Source organism: Nanorana parkeri, unplaced genomic scaffold, assembly GCF_000935625.1.
Source record: "Nanorana parkeri isolate BGI_ZX_2015 unplaced genomic scaffold, ASM93562v1 scaffold1934, whole genome shotgun sequence".
Taxonomy (NCBI): Eukaryota; Metazoa; Chordata; class Amphibia; order Anura; family Dicroglossidae; genus Nanorana; species Nanorana parkeri.
Genome location: NW_017308202.1, coordinates 134,401 through 139,828, shown reverse-complemented (window position 1 = coordinate 139,828; position 5,428 = coordinate 134,401). Strand labels below are relative to the sequence as shown.

The window sequence follows — 5,428 nt, the reverse complement described above, 5'->3', positions numbered from 1 at the left end:
GTAATATATATGCGCTATATATATATATATATATATATATATATATATATATATACACACAAATAATAAATAAATTTGGAATCATGAGATATCAGGGAAAGGCACCCCCCCCACATGTCCTAGTCACATATGCCAGAGTTCCAGGAAGCACAGGTAGATATATTAATCTGCGATTAGCAAAAATGGCCGCCGTGAGAAGATTGGGGAGGAAAAGAAAAACAAGATATGCAAAGAATAAAAAGCCGGTGTTCTATCGAAAGCTCCAACTCATCGAGATCTCCAACTACCTCACTTCCGCTGCTCAGAAAGACTGGAGCTCTGTACAGTTGCGGTGCGCATGCGCGCACAGCGTTTTCAGGATACTGGTCGAGTTTGCCACCTGCTGAATATTGTTAAAATGCAGAATGTACAGAAGCTCCGTCAGTCTTTGTGTTTTGCAGTCCAACGCCGTACTGGTCGGATTCTCCAACTTGCAAGTACTCGGCGGCGAGGCAGTTGGAGATTCCGACGAGTTGGAACTTGCGATAGAACACCGGCAACTATCTAGAAGTATCAGTGCGCAGATTGTCATTAGGGAACATTTCTAAAAGGGTCTTGGTTGTCAATTCAAAGATATGGGTAAAGTTCCTTTTTACCCGACGTGACCCCGTCTTTTATATTGTACCAAAAAATTGGGTAATAATAAATGTTTTATCATTTAATATACGGGGAAACTTGTTTTTTTTTTATTTTATTTTTCGGTAATTTTTCCTTAATATAGTAAAAAATAAAACCCCCAGTGGTGAATAAATACCACCAAAAGAAAGCTCTATCTGTCCCCAAAAAAGGGTATAAAATTCATTTCAGTACAGCGCTGCATGACGGAATAAATGTCAGTCAAAGTACCGCAGCGCTGAATACTGAACAATGGCCTGGATGGGAAGGGGGTTTAACACCGCGCATGTCAACTGGTTAAAACCCAACTGAGGTTACTCTACTCTATCCAAAACCAAAAATAACAACATAAAGGTTTGTGCTGGATCAATTCCTGGGCACAGCACCTGTATTATTCTATACAGATGATAATGATCCTTTCAAAAGCTTGTCATAAAAACAAAAGACATTTTCTATACCTATAGTCACCTATAAATAGACGGTAATTGTACAGGCAGCACAGCGCCCAGCACCCTGACTCAGCCTTCCATCCCTCACACGTAAAGACAATCATCATGGTGACAATGCCTCATTCTTATGTCTCAGGAATGAGGAGTTACAGCTCTAAGGCTGGGTTCACACCTAGGCGTACGGAATATGTGCATTTGTCGCGCATATTCCATACGCCTAGGTGCGTTTCCAAGGGCTACCTGGCTGGAGCCCGATGGATACGCGCGGCAAATACGCCCCAAAGAAGCTCCTGTACTTCTTTGGGCGTAGGGCGCTTTGCAGCGCGTTCCTACGCGCTGTAGGACGCCCAGGTGGGAACCATGCCCACAGGCCCCACTCACACTGAGCGACAAGGGTATTACGCGTTTTCAGCGCAATTTTGTGCTGAACTGCTTTGAGCTACATTGTGCGATATTGAGCGACAGTGCACATTTTATCGCGCTACATAGCGCGACTTTTGGGAGGGACTTCGTCGCTGCTACATTGGGCTGTAACCAATCAACAGCGATCTTGATGCGACATCATTCTTTCCTTACATTTTGCAGTGCAAAAGTGACCCTTCTGTCACGCAATATCGCCGCTAATGCGCAATTTCGCGTGACACCACTGAGTCTATTGGGGCCAAATCGCAACGACATCCACCGCAAAAATGGTCATGTACGAGTGACGAGCTACAGGCGACTGTGAGGTGTGAACAGCTCCATTGGAATGCATTGGACGAGCTACATAACGGAAATATGCGCGATTTCGCGGGATAAACCGCTCAGTGTGAACGGGGCCCTAACCTACGAACACCACGATAACATCACGTAATATGCTGAAACCATCCACCGTTGTAAAACGGGCAACATCAGGACACCTAAAACGTAAATGAAACCAAATAGGCAATTCAAAAGGAAACTATGTTTCAATAAACATAAGATATAAAAAGTGAAACCAGCACGTATGAAAAATATATACAACGTTATATATAGAAAACGGTGGGTGTGCAAATCACGACTTCCTGGTAACTTGACCCCGCCCCTCCAGTGCGTTCTGCTCACCCAAAAAGGCAACACTGAAGGACCAGCGAGAGGTTAAAGCGCAATTTTAACTACACTCAGGAGTTAAATCTTTCAATAGGACAGTGTCAGAGATGATTGGAGGATCTACAGCCGAGTAATACACAAATAAGATACATTGTTGCTCAGGGACTTGGATGTATTTTTAGAATGTAACTCCTGGGTTCAGAGTCCCTTTAAGGGCTTGTTCAAACCAAATGCAGACCAGACCTGCACGAGTTTCTGCACACGCAGTGCAGTGGGTTGTGCTGCGTCTTTGATGCGTTCCGGGCCGTCTTTAGATTAAAATGGGCTTTCAGTGCGTCCCAGGCTGTTTTCGATGCGTTTGCATGCGCTCCAGAGCAGGCAAAATACTGGCATTTTACTGGTAAGTGCTAAGACCCGCACTGAGGTAACCTAGGGCCACTGGACTTTCCTCCAGCCTCCCAGTACCCCAGCACCGTGCTGTCCCTGTTCCAATCCTTAAAGCCAATAAATTTGAGCACTGAAAACAACAAACATTACGATGTCCCTGTGTAGCCGGAGGAAACACAAAACAACTGGCTTGGGATAGAAGGAGGAGTCTTTTTATTTAATGTGGTTGATGTGTTTCCTGTTGCAGGCAGGCGGAGCCTATCTCTCATTGGCTATACTGGAAGATGACTGGGGAAATAGGCCTTGCTGCATTTTTTTTTTTTTTTTACGTGCTCTGCTCTGGAACTGAACGCTGCGGTGTGAACTAGAGCCCAAAAATCCCATTGGAATACATTGGACGCAGTTTTGCTCCGGTCTGTCACTGCTCTGCACCCGCTACCGGAACGCGCTTGGTGTGAACAAGGCCTTAAAAGTAGCTCATTTCGGATGTCTCCCAATCCTTGAAATACAAAGTTTCCATGTACTGAGGCCGCTTCCTCTGCAGATCGCTACACTCCGGGTTTGGGGTGGGGGAATTCTCAGCAGTCTGTTTACAAGTCTGCACCAAATCAGCTGAACCGGAACTAAAACGACTCTTTACAAAGCAGCCAGAATCAAGATTTCCCCAGAAAAAGAATTTGGCAATTTATTAAAAACTCCCAAAGTATTTTTTTAAAAACCTTTAAGAAGTCCAACAGGGCTCATCTGTAAAAATCCGTTACCCATAGCAACAAAGAACTCCGGGCATATGAAAATCTTCACCTTTGCAGTTGGGCTCCCTCGGCTCTGCAAGGGTTAGGTGCTTGTGTTGTCTAAGGGAGCTAAAATAAAGATACACTCAACAGAATCTCGGTCCTGCCTGGCTGCTAGACCGGTCCTGCTGCCTCCCCCCCCTCCAGCGGTCTAAGGTCCCGTGAACCACACTCTATACAGTGTACCCCAAGGGACATTACATAGCTGGATCGAGGCCGCAGGGGCTGGTACTTGCACCTCTATAAATCCTGCACCTCTCCACACCCCAGACCCTGCACCTCTATAAACCATGGACCGCTATACACCCCAGACCCTGCACCTCTTCACACCCCAGACCCTGCACCTCTCTACACCCCAGACCCTGCCCCTCTATAAACTATGGGCCGCTATACACCCCAGACCCTGCACTTCTCCAGACCCTGCACCTCTATATATTCCAGACCCTGCACCTCTATAAACCATGGACCGCTATACATCCCAGACCCTGCACCTATAGAAAACCTGGACCGCTATACACCCCAGACCCTGCACCTCTACACACCCCAGACCCTGCACCTCTACACACCCTAGACCCTGCACCTCTACACACCCCAGACCTCTATATACCCCAGACCCTGCACTTCTCCACACCTCTATAAACCACGGACCGCTATACACCCCAGACCTTGCACCTCTCCACACCCTGCACCTCTCCACACCCTGCACCTCTATAAACCCTGGACCGCTATACACCCCAGACCCTACACCTCTCTAAACCCTGCACCTCTATATATCCCAGACCCTGCACCTCTCAACCCTGCACCTCTATATATCCCAGACCCTGCACCTCTCAACCCTGCACCTCTCCACACCCCAGACCCTGCACCTCCCTAAACCCTGCACCTCTCCACACCCCAGACCCTGCACCTCCCTAAACCCAGCACCTCTACACACCCCAGACCCTGGACCGCCATACACCCCAGACCGCTATACACCCTGGGCCTCTATAAACGCTGGACCGCAATATGCAAAGCCAGCAGTGGCGGCTCAGGGTGGTGTTGTGGGACCCCGAGACCTCAGCCAGGCCGGCAGCACGAGCGTCCAATGACAACACCAGAAGGATCTATAAATAAAGCCCGGACGCCGAGCTCTGTGTGCTCAGACAGAAGCAACCCAGCCGGCCTGTATGACATCACAGGGTGACATGTGACCTCCGGAAATGAGGAAGTGGCCTCAAGTGCCAATGTACCCCATACAGAGTTGGCTGCATTGTGCCATATAGTACAGGAGGATAGCAGACACCGAGCCCTCAGGCCTGTCAGATTGAAGGTAGTAGGCCCATGTAGAGGGTCTAGGTGTGGCCCCTGAGGACCGAAGGTACACTGCGAGAATCTAGTAATAGCTTGCCATGTAATACAAGGGGGTCTTATTGGCCCCTCAGACCAGCACTGACGGCATTGAGCCTGCGAAGAGGGTCAGGAAGTGGCTTCCAGGGGCCCCAAGTATAAGGAACTGGTTACAGAGTGTTATTTATTACAAGGGCCCTAAAATACACTACAACCCTAACCTCTGGTTACATTTAACAGACCAGTAAAGAGGGTTTGGTGTGGCCCCTGGGGGCCCCAAGTACCAATGTATCCTACCAGGACCTGCTAAGTGTGTGTCATATATGACAAGGGGCCCCAAGACACAAAAAACTGTCAGTCCTGTCAGGGAGGAATGAGGGAGATGGGCCTGTAGAGGGGGTCAATGTGTGGCCCTCAGGAGGCCCTGGTGCCACATGTACCTCATAAGAATTGGCTTATAACGTGCCATGTATGACATGACACACCACATCCTAAAGATTAAACCGGATCTGTAAAAAGGGCCTAGGTGTGGCCCCTGTGGGCCCCAGGTGGTCCAAACCCCTCACAGGCTGCTGGTTATTGTGCCTTCAGCTCACAGTTGGGGGCTGCAGGGCAACGTGCAGGCCCAAGACCACAGCTGGGCCGGTCTGGCAAGAAATGAGTGTGATAGTAGGCCGAAGGTGTGGCCCCTGGGGGCCCTCCAGTGACAGTTCCCCTCACACCTCCCCCCATGTCTCCCGGAAGGAGGGGGGG

At 48.9% G+C, this 5,428-nt stretch overlaps 1 protein-coding gene across 4 annotated transcripts in view; it reads right to left on the bottom strand.

The window, feature by feature from the left end:
* The window catches only part of UBE2V1 (ubiquitin conjugating enzyme E2 V1), a 45,465-nt gene that overhangs the window by 9,517 nt on the left and 30,520 nt on the right, over positions 1-5,428 (bottom strand). The gene's annotated exons all lie outside the window — the stretch shown is intronic.